Raw genomic sequence first — 15,366 nt, 5'->3', positions numbered from 1 at the left:
GTTCTGTCCAGAACAAGTCCAGTCATTGTTAATATAATGAGAATGGTTCGGGGGACATCGGTGTAACCTGGCAGCCAAGGAGAGTGGACTGAAATGTGCGTGCATGAACAATGACAACTTCACCTTACTGTTGGTGGGGGGCGGTAGACACTGTGGAGCCAGCCACTGTGCCTGGGAGGGAAAGGAGAAAGCAGCTTTGCAGTTGAAGATCAGTCCCCAGTTTAAAGGTCAACTTCTGGAAGGCTGGCCCCAGGCAGAGTCAGGGTCAGAGGGTGGAGCAGCAGCATGGCAGGACTGGGGTGCTGTACATCTCATTCAGGTGAAGCAGTCTCATCCAGCATCATTGTGCACAGAGGTGTTCCTCTTTGGTGCATTTCAGGTTATCTTCCAAATCATCAGTTGTCTTTTTCAGCTTGGCTACCGATCTCTCAGCAAACTCATCGCAGGTCTGTGCCTCCTCAAGTGTATCAGTAAGAATATCTTTTATTCGTATTTGTCTTCTTTCTGAGAGTGTTTTCTTGTTGTTTTCTTTTTTAAGATTTTATTTATTTATTCATTCATTCATTTGTTTACTTATTATATATTTTTTCTTTCAGCAGCACTCTGCCACTTCAGAATCTGGTCCATCAGTCTGATCTGATCATCTGTCCTTGACATTTGGGGTTCTGCCAGCTTAGCTGTTCCTCTGTGTGTTACAAGTCTCCCTCAATAATCACCAGTTTACAAGTCACCTCTTCATACTTCCTATCTGCCTCTTCTGCAATGTGCTCAGCTTCTTTCAATTGGATTTCTTGGAGTTCCATCTTTTCTCTACCTTTTAAAGCTCAGTTTTCAATGACCTTCATACCTCTTTTGCTATCATCAGCAGCTTCCTCAGCTTCCTCCAGCTTTCGAAGGGCAGAGGCCAGACCTGCCTGAACATTGTCCAACTCCTCTTCAACAAGCTGGATCCTGCAGGTCAAGGAGGCCACCTTAGCCTCAGCGTGTTGTGGGACCCACCTTTTTCTCTCCAGTTCCCACTGGAAGAGCTTGGACCTCTCCTCTGCATCATGGGCCTGCTGCTGTAGAACTTGGAACTTGCCTTTCACTGCCTTGATGGTGGTGATCCCTACCACAGTGCCATCACCGACCCCTGCTACCCTGACCTCACCCCCCTCCCCTCCCCCACTACCCCCCAGTCCTGCTCCTGCTGATTTTTCCTCCTCCTCCACTTGATCCTGCAGTCCTGCTCCTCCTAATTACAAACATTTTTAATTCCTACCTCCCTTCCCTAATATCATTACTGCTATTCATTTTACTTATTAGCTATATTTATCAAATAAGTTGCTGCTGTTATTATTTGAACAAACTTTTATTTGTTAATTAAAATAAGAAAAGTTAAAGTATTTTATTATTAGTTATTTCTTTTCTAACGCACTTGCTTTCTTTATTTCAATCTGAATTTCTCTACCTTAATCTCATCATTTAATCATCAGAGTTATATTCTTACTATTAGTTTACTAATTAGTTAATTGGGTGCTAAAGACAACAGAAATTTATTCTTTATGTTTTGGAAGCTGCAAATCAGATACCAAGGTATTGGCAAGTACTTCTCTCTGAAATCTGTAGCGAAAGTATATATTTATATTTATATTTATATTATTTATATATAAAATGTTTGTTTATCTCTTCTAGCTTCTGGTAGCCCCAGCTATCTCCCGGTTTATGACAGCATAACTCTAATCTCTCCCTCTCCATCTTTACATGATGTTTTACCTTTGTCTCTTTATAGCATCTTCTCACTATGTGTATCTATGCATCCACATTTCTTGTGTTTAAAAGAACTTCAGTCCCATTGCATTAGGCCCACTCTAATGATGTCATTTTAACTTGTTACCTCTGTAATGACCCTATTTCCAAGTAAATTCCCTCTCTGGGGTAATGGGGTACCGTGGATTAGAACTTCAGCATGTCTTTTTTTGGTGGGGAGGATAAAACCTAACTGATAATACTTAGTATCTCTCATTTTTCTGTCTGAAACACTGTTGAACACAAATAATAAGTATTTTATTCACTTTTTATTTCCCATAACTGCATAAAACTATACATGATTAAATGATAAGAGATGGAAAGCTGGGCGAGAGCTACGGTTGATGTCTATGGAAAAATGTGTTATGAAAATCATCTTGGAAAGAAGTTTTCTTTTTATTTAATGCTGAATTACATAACATTTCAGTTGAACTAAAAATGGTGGCTATTTTTCTAGCAGTGAAATCTCAATTTTTTCCTAAAGCGAGTGCATGATGCAAGAGAGTCGGTGCATACTTGATAATGAGGAACTGCAGGAACAATGTACCTCCAATATATATATTTGTTTTCTTTTCATTATCTGTGGAACTTCACTCATTTCACAGTTCAATTCAAAATCCTATAGCTGCGATTTCACATTCATGACCATCGATCTGTTTGTAGCCTGGAATGCCCACATCCCCTTCGGAATCATTAATTTCAGAATATCAATATCATAGGGGGAAAAAACTTATTTATCTTTTATCTTTATGGCCTATGTTTTAATTGACCAGAATGCAATCATGAGCAATTGCAAGTAATTAAAAGTAGAAATGTTCCAGTTAAATAAAAAACTGATGGCAATTATTATAATGATATTGAATGTATATATAAGATATATGCATACTACTCTACATACAATGTGAAAAGAAGGTGTATTTTGTTTATATTTAAATATAGCACAGTATACTTTTCATCTATTTTGTATTCTACTGTAATTCTATCATTAAACATGAAATTTATTTATCATCAATGTCACTGAAACCATAAGTTTATTTATCTAGGTAAATAAAAAGGTCAAAATTATTTTTTTATATTTTATTCAATGGTTAACATCTTACACACTGCACATCATTGATAATTACTGCAACAGTTTATTTTAACTATAAAATGCCTCTCTTCCTATAAGTAAGACTATTGACATATTATAAATGATTAGACTAAAATGAGAACAATGTATAAAAACTATCATTTTCTATTAAAGTAAACTATCTGGCAGCTATATCTAACATTATTTAAAATTTGTCACTTTATGGGGAAGTACTTCTTGAAAATATGTTTGGTCAGCATAATATTAAACTTAATAAAGAAGTTATATGGTGATGAGTGCCACAAAATAAAATCATGGGGACACTTTGGAATATGTTTTCATATTTTTACTGTCTTCTGTGAAATAAAATCACATTAGCAGAGTTTACATACATATCGAGACCCTGTACCAGGAGAAACACCTGTCTTCCTGCCACGGGACAATGCCAACAATGTCTCGAGATGTTCTGAACGACAGGGCATAGGCCCCTCCCAGGAGTGACGTGTACTTTAGGTGTACCTTCCGCATTGTAATAAGTGTGATTTGCCTTACAGCTAACAGTAGGCAAACAAAGTTTTTGAAAAATATTTTATTTCTCATTAAACATTTTTTAATCTCTCCTCATCAAACTAAGTAAGAAGTCTGTCACATTTTTGGTTTTTGCAATTTTTTTTTATCATTTCCTACCTTGCCTTTTATCTTAATATCAAAACATTAACAATTTCGGAAGAAGTATGTCACTACTCCTACTCCCCAACTCTCCTTTGAAAATTCTTTTTAATATTCTTCATCAGGCTAGGAAGTCACTGACAAAGGCTTATTGACTCTCTTCAGTACATCAGCTATAAAAGAGTAATGTCAGATTGTTCCTTTCCCTTTCTTAAATTCATTTAAAACCTTCCTTTCACCTTTAAGATAATTCACTCTTTCATCTTAGCCTTAAATAGCTTAACTGAATAACCCCTACCTACCTTTTCTACTTCATTTCAGATCACTCTCCCCTAGTCCATTGGGCTATAGCCCTCTGTGCCTTTTATTCTTGGAACTGGTAAAACATATGTCTTTCCAATAACTAGTTGGAGTATTTGTCTAAAGATGTAGTACATATTCTTGATGTTTCACACAGATTCCCCTTTACTATGTTGGTTCACCTATCCACCAGCCACTTTGGAGTTTAGCTGTTCATTCTGGAAAATTGTCTTCAGCAATGGAAGTCACTTTGTCCATATATATGGCCAGGTGGTAATTATGCTTTCCAAGCAAGACAGCCTCAGCCAATGACTACTGATATGGGAGTATGAAGCCCAGCCCTTGAGCCTCAAGATGGTAACAATCCTGGAGAGACATTCATGCTATGAAGCTGTGGGGTCAGGCTGTACCTAGCTTCGTATCCTGACCAATTCTTATTTCTTCCCTCCAGATTCCTGTTTCACGTAAAGCACATTTTTTAAAAGAACTCGTATGCAAGAAATCCCATCTGAGACACTGCTTAGAGAATATGACCCAAGAGAGTTGGTACTAGACATACCCGAAGAGAGTGAACTTTAAGGAGGGAATTCTAGATTTGTATAACTTGTTTCCTGAATGGCCATGACCACCCTATGACGGGTACTAGGTAAAGCACTGACAGTCATTAGCATGCTCTAGAAGTGTGACTGCGGAAACATTCCATTTTTGTAAACCAGGATGAGATCAAAGTAGAAGACATATTCTACCCTGTGCAATGTTCCTGACGTTGGAGATGTCCAAGGAAAATAATTCCCACAAGCGCTGCAGAGTTGGGTGGGTACTGTTAAGGCCATGGATTTTTTTGGGCATCTATTTTTCACAATTTTTAAAAATGTGAGCATCAAAGGCATTTTTGAAAACTTTCAAGTATACCTTAATTTTGTGTATCTGGAGGGCAGATATTACAACCTCTGTACGTAAGTAGAAAGTATCACTACCCAAAATGTGGTTTGCATATGAAGATCGATGACATCATACACACACCAAGAGAATATGAAAAATTTATTATTTACATAATAGGACTTTGTGTAGAAAGCAGTATAGCTTCTCAGCAGATCCAAAATGTCTTGATTCTGGGGAAGATGCTGGTTTCAAAGCCTTCTTGCAGTTAGGCCATGGAGTCATCCATATGACTTGAGTCCTACCAATACTAATTAAAGCAGCACCCAAGCTTTCATACAAGACTGTGGGCAGAAAGGAAGGAACGGAGATGGTAGGCTTGAAAAATGTCAGCAGACTTAAAACACTTGATTCACAGTCTCTATCACAGAAGATTAAACTGAAAAATTGTGCTTAATTGGAAGGTTGACAGGAAAAAAATTTCAGTCTAGGTAAGTAATTTTCAGCCTTTTTCATCTCATGGCACATGAAAACTAATTATTCAAATTCATCGGCACATCAAAAATGTATCTTTAGCTGATCTGATCAAAAATAGGTATAACTTTGACTCATTTATACCAGTGGCTATATTTGTGTTGGCTGTTGTTATTTTTTAACCAGACAATGTAGGTGAAAAGAGGTCAGTGCCCCTGACTAGTCAGGTATTGCATGTCCTAAAAATTATTTCAACAGCAGTTGAAAATCGCTGGTCTAGGCAACTGTTTCCTGCCAAAGTCATGGTTCTGATAGGGGAGATGTAGGGTGAGTTGAGGATAGAGATTTCTGTGTAGATGCATGTGAGAATCTTAAAACAAATTGTTTTTCTGAATCTTCTGGGTTAACAAAAGTGGCTTCCTTTGCTTTGTTAAACAATTGTTTTAAAAAACAAGCCTTGGGATTTAGAGGAACAAGTATAAAGGACACAAGGACAATAACTAAGGGGGTTGGAAATAGGAGGGAGGTGGGGAGCACAGGGCGGGGTGGGCTGAGATGGAGAAATAGACAGAAAACTGTACTTGAAAAACGACTAAATAAAAAAAGAAAAAAAGAGAAATGTTAGCTAATAAAAAAAAAACAAAAAAACAAGCCTTCTTCAAGCCTGTAATTAAAGGGAAGCTTCAAATAAGGTGAATGTCTTTCAATACCAGCCTTCCTAAACACATCTCGCTTTCTCTGGTGGCATAAAAGCAATAAGTAAGGTCAGATTTCAGCAAGATCTGACTGGGAAAGTGCTGGTTCTGCTAAAAGAAGAATTTTACATTAAAGAAACTGTACCATATAGCTAACACATACTTGGAGGATGCGTCCGAGGAAGACTAGCTAAGAATCCTTTAGTACTGGATCAAAGGGGAGCAGGATGTAAAGCTGGATAAAGGAGATTTGGTTGATATCGATACACTATTTCATGCCTTAGATTGCAACGTTTTGGCAGAGGTACCTGGATCTTGTTTTAACATGCTAGTGAGATGACACCTGAAAGAATGGGAAAAGGGATGGTCCACATTAAATGCAGTATAGATACCTGTTCTGCCATGACATGCTTTGGAGGAAAATACCAAAAAGCTTAAAACATAGGAATCCCTAAAAAAAATCTACCATATAGCTCTGGAAAATTCAAAAGCTGACTATATTTATTCAAAAGTTGTAGACAAGGATTTCTCAGTCTCAGTGCTGTTGATGTTTTGGCATTGATCATTTTTTCACTGTGGATGTTGGAATCTACCCTGTGCATTGCAGAATACTTAGCAGCATCCCTGGCCACCTTCATAAGAGCTAAAGATCGAAGGAGCGATAAAGACTTTCACAGATGAACAAAAGCTGTGGGAGTTCATAGCTATTAGACCTACCTTGAAGGGAATTTTAAAGTTGAAATAAAAGTACTGAAACATGAAAACACATAAAAATATAAAACTGTGAGGTAAGAATATAATCAAATTGAGAATAATATTGTAATGGTGGTGCATACATTAAACTCACAGAAGCAGAGGGTAAAAGGGTGATTACTAGGGGCAGGGAGGTGGGGGAAATGGGTGTTTTTGGTCAACAAGTATGAACTGATGCAGTTAGGTAGTGTGAATAATTCTAGGGAGCTAATGTACAAGCACAATGACTACAGATGATACTGCTGTATTAAATACTGGAAGCACAATAAAAGAGTAGGAATTCAGGTTCACTCATCACACACAAAAATGATAACTGCGAGGCAGTGATGTGCTTCACTATAGTTCACTGTGTATATGTATACCAACCCATCTCATTGTGCAATTTTTATTTAAAAAATATATAGAAACTATGACCAGTTAGAATCCTGAAATTCTGTTGTCATGGAATAAACTCATCTTTAGACGGAAGTGTACCTGAGCAAAGCTATTTGTAGACCATTGTAGACGCTTTAGTGCCCCATCTAAATTAAACCTCCTGAGCACACCACCCATCCTCTCCATTGCTGAGTACTAATTGTTAATAGTTCATACCTTCACTCCTCTTTGGAGAATTTCTCTGGCCTAGAACCACCTTTTTCAGAGATGTTTGTGAGATTTTTCACACTCACCTCAATCCCAAAGCCGTGTGGGTCAGTGATGCACTGATAAAGGCATTCAACAGCCTGGCCCCTTTCTTCAACAGAAGACACAACTCTGGTGATACTAATGCATTAGAGATTTCTGCTGCATGAAGATGGGCTTACATTGCTAACAGAAGGGCAGTGAGAGGCAAATAGAGTGAATGGAGATTGACCGGTTACCATGGGCCACCACTCCTCCCAGTCCTGGCTGGCCCACCAGATGTTGTCAGTGTAAATCAGGCACTTCCAACAAATCACAAGGAAAGCATTGCAGGGACCTGTGTGGGAGGTGTGGTTTTGTGGTAAGATTTGTTTGGGTTGAAAGATGCCTCTGTGTTTCCAATGTCCCATCACCCTCTGTGTTACCATGGAAAAATTCTGACTGTATTCTCAGCAAAGCCAAAGCAAAGGCCAGTGTCTATAAATTCTGCTTCATATTAATATTTAGTCCTTTGTATCCTATGCAGTCTGCCAGGGGCCTGGTGGTCGCTATACCCAGATACTGGCATGTGTTCCTCAACAAGAATGAGTACAAGAATGAATGTGGAAAGTACACATCACCAAGTGAAAGAGAGAGATTGTTGTTCCTTTGGGGTTATAACCAGGACCTTTTCCAAAATAACCAATCAACTTCCCAAGATTTTGTGGATTTACGATGGGCCCGCCCCATAGTGAGACTGACTGTCCTCTATGGTCAAGCACTTTCTCCAGCTTCCCCCAACAATTCAGTACAGGAGGACAGACAGTGCACCTGGGGAAATTTCTTGGGATCCTAGGAAAGTGTCCTCAGTGGCAGCCACTGCAGTGCCTGAGTGACTCCATAAATGCTGTAGCTTCCTGGCTACAAGGCTCCCAAATTTATTAAGCTCAATGTCTAATTCTTCCCTAGTTAACTACCTACAGTAACAGCTACACTTAATCCAAACCCACCTTTTTGCCTCTGTTTGGTCCTGTTTTTTCACTCCCTTTTAGGCTTCTCCAGAAAGTATTTCCAAGGTTTCTGAAAACCACCTTTAAGACAATGGATCCGTTTAGGTCACTGCGTGAGAGCTAAAATTTGTTCTCTTCAAACTCTGACCACCCCCTCTTTTAGGCAAACCTCCTTGCGTTTTGTGGCAAATCAGTGTAGGGTCAGAATAGATTCATTTGACTAAAGGTTGCTCTCCTTATGGATCTAGAAAACAATTTGGAAGAAAAGTATTGAGTGACAGCAGTGAGTCAAGGCTACAAGTAAAGCTCTTTTAGTCATATTTCCATACGTCATGGCTCAAAATACTGAAGAAAGTCAATTTTCTGGCACACACATTGAGAGGAGGGGCTTTGTCATATCTGATCAACTGTCTTTGGTTCATTACTTTCACATAGTTATCATCCAAACGGTAGAAATTAGATGGACCTTGAACAACATCAAAAGATTTGTGGAAACATATAATAAATATTCTAATAAGTTTAGATTAACAACAGAATTAAATGAATCGATAATATAAATATACTTGAGAGACATAAACCATCATAGTATCTAAGTGTGTGTCTGCCTAGATGCTCATTAGAATCTCCTGGGGGGAGCTTTTGCAAAATACCTTCACAAATTAAATAAAACATTTTAGAGGTAAAGTTTAGAAATCACTTTTAAAAAAATCCCTGGGTGATTCTAATGTGCTGATTTCTGCTAATCTAATCTATACGCTTTATGTTGTCAATACAGAAACAAAGCTGCAATGTTGACAATGACCTATCCAAGAAAAGATGACTATGTGGGTGCAGCAACAGGACTGCAGCCAACTGTAAGGGACAGTCCAGTGACTACAAGGATGCACGATGGAATGATGTGTGGTCCATAATAAATCAATGTGCTATATATGTTTGTTCATATGTATGACTGTACTATGTGTATATTTAATAATATAGCTGATCTATCATAATACATAGCTTCCTTAAACAATGACTTCATGCAAATAGACAAATAAAGGCTTTCATGATATGAAGCAACATTTCTGAAAATATTTCCTACACAACAGAAATTTCACAACTTAATGGATATTAGCAATGATGTCACCTCACTCAACCCTCCTTCTAAGATGGGGATATTAACAATGAATGATGTAAAGAAACAACAAATTTTACATTCTTGTCTTAGATATTCACAATGTCTATTAGTATATTAAAATCTGGCAAATGTTATAATAATAAACCTTTTAAATTTTGTTTTTAACTTTTTAATCTAATTTAAAATGCTCATTCTTTTTAATTTTTTGCATTTTTAATATATTTTATTGATTATGCTATTACAGTTGTCCCATTTTTCTCTCCCCTCTGCCCTGCACACCCCCTTCCACAAGCATTCCCCCACCTAAGTTCATGTCCATGCTCTTACATATAGTTCTTTAGCTTCTTCATTTCCCATAGTATCCTTAACCTCCCCTTATCTATTCCGTACCAAGCATTTATTCTTCTTATTCCCTGTGTGTTTTCCCCCACTCTCCCCCTCCCCCTCCATGTTGATAACCCTCCACGTGATGTTCATTTCTGGTATTCTGTTCTAGTTGTTTGCTTAGTTTGCTTTTGTTTTTGTTTTTAGATTCAGTTGTTGATAGTTGTGAATTTGTTGTCATTTTACTGTTCATATATTTTTGGTCATTCTTTTTCTTAGATAAGCCCCTTTAACATTCATATAATAAGGGCTTGGTGATGATGAACTGTGGCCAAAATGGAGGCATAGACAGATACACTTTGACTCTTTGCACAACCTAAAAAAGGCCAACAACAAATTTAAAAACAAAAAATAACCAGAACTGCCAGAAAATCAAACTGTGTGGAAATCTGACAACCAAGGAGTTAAAGAAGAAACATTCATCTATACTGGTAGGAGGGGCAGAAATGGGCAGCCAGGACAGAGAGGATGCACAGCAAGGCAGTGGCTGGAGGACCGGGCAGCGCAACATTTGCATGCAGGTAAACCGGGAGGAACAACTGAGGAGTAAGACAGACCTTGCAACCCAGGTTTCCAGCATGGGGAAATAAAGCCTCAAAACCTCTGACTGAAAAAACATGTGGGGTTTGCAAGAGAAACTTTCAGCTTCACAGGAGAGTCCATTGGAGAGACCCACAGGGTTTTAGAACATACAAAAGCCCATCCACCTGGAAATTAGCACCAGAAGGGCCCAGTTTGCTTGTGAGAGTGGAGTAAGTGACTAAACGATAGCAGAGAATCAAGCAAGCGCCATTGTTCCTTCTTGGACCCCTCCCCCACATACAGCACTATGATGCAGAGATGTGGGTTTCCCCACCCTGACAAATACTAAGGCTCTGCCCCTTATATGTAACAGGTGTGCTGAGATAAAAAATATATACCCTAAATGCAAGAACAGATCAAAGCTCCAAAAATAGAACTATGCAATGGAGAGATAGCCAACCTATCAGATGCAGACTTCAAAACACTGGTAATAAGGATGCTCACAGAAATGGTTGAGTGTGGTTGCAAAATAGATGAAGAAGTGAAGGCTATGCAAAGTAAAATAATGGAAAATGGTTTTGACTTTAATTCAGAGTCTATAAATTTATATATAATAGAACCAACCCTCCTTTAGACAAAGCATCTGGTAGCTTTTATTGAATTAGTGCTGTGCTTGAGCTGTTTTGGGGGTAAATATTGATTTATACCTCTGTTCTCTTTTTGAGATGTATGCAATTAAGTTAACTTATTTTCTCTGCTGTAAGTGGCATGCTTAAATATCTTTTTATTACCAATTTATATATAGTATTAGAATTCCTGGAGCTAATAGGAAAAAAATTGTAGCATAAGAGCATTACACAGATGTTAGACATGTAGCAAAAAATTATTAACTACCACATTCTAAGAAGGGGGTGAATGAGCTACTGAAAATGTATTAACTCAAACTAAGAGTCCCATTAGGTTATTTAAAATAATCCTTCACATATTTGTTGAGTACAATGAATGCAATCAGATTGATTTATAATTGAATTAGCTCTCTCATTGACAAATATGTTGAAGCCCATACTTTTATAATCATAAAATTAAATGTATCAACTTTATCTAATATTATAATCCACCCTAAGTATGTCATAAAAAGAGACCTTGAAAATATTTTTGAATATAAACTACAGTAATATTACTGTTTTAGTAGATGTTATTTTTTTTAAAACTCTACAACCTTTTAAGCAAACTGGAGAGTTTTTATTTCTTTTTTAAAATCACAGTGGACCTGGAAATACAGAAAATTAAAAAAACAAAAAAATACAATGAATTCTGTAAGGTCTTATAACAATATTTATTTGGTCCCTCCACTCAAGACCCCCAGACACTTGCCTGGTTTAGCTACTCCTTCTGATGGGTTTGTTTACATTTGTTAGAGAACAGCCACCACCTATGGTGCTAAAGTCAGTCTTTAGATCCAGTCTGGCAGCTCCTCTTGTCTGTCCTGTATTTGTAAGAGCAAAATTTGGCCTGCAGTGATTCGCATGGATGGACAGCAGAAAAACAATCTTCAAAGAACTAAAGTGGCCGTGAAGCTAAGGCTCAGGAGAAGAAAGGGTGAAGGGGATTAAGTGGAATGAAAAAGGGATTTTGTACAGCAGCCTTGTGGGATCTCTTGCTTACACTTGTTAAACAGTAAGAACATCCCAACCCCGTGGATTTCCTAAATAACATCCTTAACTATGAAGTCCAGTATCTCGGTCATTCCTTGGGCAAAGTAGTGTTGGCTTAAAAGTTGTCAGTCAAGAAAAGATACTGTTTAAGTACTGTCAAAGTCTGACACTGAGGTTTTTTTCATTGTGAGAGAAAAATACCATCTTTGTCCTCAGCTCTGAATATTATCTCAACAGTGTAAAGTGCCATTAGAAAGCAAGAGAAATAAGGAGCCTATTGATGTTGCCATTCTCTCCTGTCTTTTATGTATAGTTAGGGACAGAGCTCAAATGTGTTCACACCTATCAAACGTCTTGCAGAGGGAGCAGCTCTTAGAGAAACCCACCCGCTGGGTATAATTCTATGTTCATAGCATCATTTAGGAAAGCGGTTCTTTTGAATATGAAGTGCCTTTTTAAAAGCAAAATAAATCATTCTCTTTGACTTTTAAAAAAATTTAAACTAGGCATTTGATGAAATTTTCCCAAGTAACTTTTTTATATGACATACTAGAAAATATATTTTGTACCTTCTAGTTTAAAAGTGCTTCTTAAACATATCATCTCTTATTCCCTGACAATTCTGTGACTATATCTTGCTGTATAAATTTACACATGAGGAAACTAAATCTTTCAGAGTCTAAGAGATTTTTCTAAGATCCACAGCATTTGACAGCAAACATCAGACTCAAATCTAAGTCTCTAATATCAAACTCCTTATGATTTTGTCATTATGCATTGTTATGTGGAAAACCAGTTTTAAAATATAATGATGAAAATATATGCTCACATTCTTTATATAAAAATAAAAAATCAAATTATATATTAATTTGCAAGAATTTTGGAATCAGCTGTGGGATTACATCAAAGCTTCAACCCATCAGAAAGAACATATGAAAAGTTACTTAATCACACTAAACCTCCATTGTTTCATGTGCTATTACATACAGAGTGAAACAGCACCTCTTTTCCCAATGAAGCCTGATAACATTTTATATTTTTAAAGTTTCCAAGAACTCTGAATATTAATCTTAAGATACTGTCCTCTCAATCTCCCTCAAAAATGAGTTTATTTTTCTTTTTTATGTCCCGGTAGCCATCTCTTCACACAGAGTCAGTAATGTTAAATTATTCCCGTGTGATACAAGCAAAGCATGTATGTGTACACATGTGTGTACACATGTATGTATATATACAGTGATAAGATTAAATACAAGCCAGATACATAGAGACAGATATTGTATGAACTCCCTTACATGTAAAATAGAAAACAATCAAAGTAATAGAACCAAAGACTAGAAAGGTGGTTGCCAGAGTTTGGGAGCTGAAAGAGGAAAATGAGATGTTGGCCTAGGATACAAAGTTTTAGTTATGCAAGATGCATGCATTCTGGAGATCTAATGTATGGTGATGAGGGTTGTGGTACTATATTGTAAGACTTGAAATTTGCTAAGAGTGGATAGATGTCTAGTTTTCCCTTTTACACATTCAGGCTCTATGAAGGGCTAATTGATTCCTTTCAATTTCTTTTCACCTTATGCTTCTATCACATAGAATCACATTCCCTTATCATTATTCTCTGCCAAAATCAATATGTTCTGTGAATTTTTTCATGTATCATTTTTTATTTCAATTCCCATTGGAGAAGTACCTGACAAACAGGCACATTTATTAAGGCAACTTGGACAGTGTTTCCCTTTAAATGAATCTTAACTTTTCTTTTGCAGGTCATCATGACAGTTTTCTTCTTGATATCATTTACCTTCAATGTATGAATATTTCGTTTGTTATTGAAGTTTTCTCAGTGAATCAGTTATTCAATTTGAATAGCTTCAGACTAAGCCACCTTACATGTAGAAAGCTTAGACTCTTTCCTATGATCTATAATATAAGAGTGGCAAAAACCACATGGATTTTCTTTAAAAAATCCCCTTTTCTAACTCAGTAACAGTGTTTGATGTCTGTAAGTATTTCATTTGAGATTTTAAGAAATTTATAAGTGTTTTCTTGCAAAGATATTATGCAGTTACGGGCAATTGATACTTATTAGTGAGTTGGTGCAGAAAGACCCTGAAGGAAAGAATCTTTCTGATTACTATTCGTAGGGAAAGGAAAAAAACAGGTGAAATGGGGTCTCCTTGAAAATGAATGAAGGTGAAACTTCTGCTACAGAGTCTGGGCAAAGATGCTGCAGTAACAATTCACCTATTTTCTATTCAAAGAACATTTACCTGGCTCCTACTGTGCTAAAGGCAATTCAGTACTAATAGGTACAAAGATAACAAAAACAAACTGTTTAATTATTCTCAATAAGCCAACAACTAATGAGCATGATAAAAAGGTGATCAATCAATTTTGAAAAGTATAATTATAAGAAATATTTGATAGAAGTGGGGAAGGACTAGCTATATATCTAGAAGGAGGGAGGGAGAAAGAGAGATACATTTTTCTCTTTAAATGTACTGAATACATTTTTATAAAATGCACTGAATACATTTTACCTATCTGTCTATCCAGCTACTTATCTACAGAATAAATGACACCAACATACTCAGTTAATTTGGCAACATAAGAATAACTTAAATTCATTTTAAAAGAACTGATTAAAGAAGCCAGTTGAGGAAAGAAAAATACTATAGGATCTCACTTGTAAGAGGAATCTAATAAACAAAATACACTAAGGAGCACATTAGAACCAGAGGCATGAACACATGGAACAGGCTGACAGTGACCAGAGTTGAGGGGTGAGGAGGATAATGGTGGAAATAATGGAAGGGACTAGACAAAGAACACGTATGAATGGCCCACGGACATGAACACCAGTGTGGGAATTGACTGTGGAAGATGATGGAAGAGGCAAAGGGGGAAACACTGGGACAACTGCAATCCAATAACAGTTGGAAAATTTAAAAAATAAAGAAGGATGTCATATAGCAAACTTTGAAATTATTTATTTGAGTGACACATGTTCTCATGGAAAAGTTAGACACAGTTTTAGAAAAACTGAACCAGGCTTTAAAGAATCAGTTGAATTTCTTAAAGAGCAAATGTAAGTCTAACTGCTATTTGACATGACACAAATTTGTCTGATGAAGATATGCATAGATTAGTAGATTGATTTTTTCTTCTTTTTTCTTTCCTGCTCAACGAGCATTTTTTTAGTTGGAGACCTAATGCTTATGTCTTTTACAGTAACTTTCATTTTTTTCAATTAATTAATATAACAAATATCTATGTATCCTGACCTTTTTTTCATCTTGGGTATACAAAGAAACAAGCATACACACAAAGCGTTTGAATTTAATATGAGATTTCATCATTCCATTATATGATGATTGAGAAAACTTTCAAATATCTAAATTCTGCTTTAGACCACATCCTCCCAGCCCTGCCAATAAGCAAGATGTTGGAT

At 36.8% G+C, this 15,366-nt stretch overlaps 1 pseudogene; it reads right to left on the bottom strand.

Moving 5' to 3' along the window:
* Positions 1-340: 340 nt before the first annotated feature.
* The window catches only part of LOC119044313 (tropomyosin alpha-3 chain-like), a 111,424-nt pseudogene continuing 96,398 nt past the window's right edge, over positions 341-15,366 (bottom strand).

Source organism: Artibeus jamaicensis, unplaced genomic scaffold (genome assembly GCF_021234435.1).
Source record: "Artibeus jamaicensis isolate MK-2021 breed Jamaican fruit bat unplaced genomic scaffold, CSHL_Jam_final contig_76, whole genome shotgun sequence".
Taxonomy (NCBI): domain Eukaryota; kingdom Metazoa; phylum Chordata; class Mammalia; order Chiroptera; family Phyllostomidae; genus Artibeus; species Artibeus jamaicensis.
The sequence above is the reverse complement of the archived record's forward strand: the minus strand, read 5'-3'. Positions and strand labels throughout refer to the sequence as shown.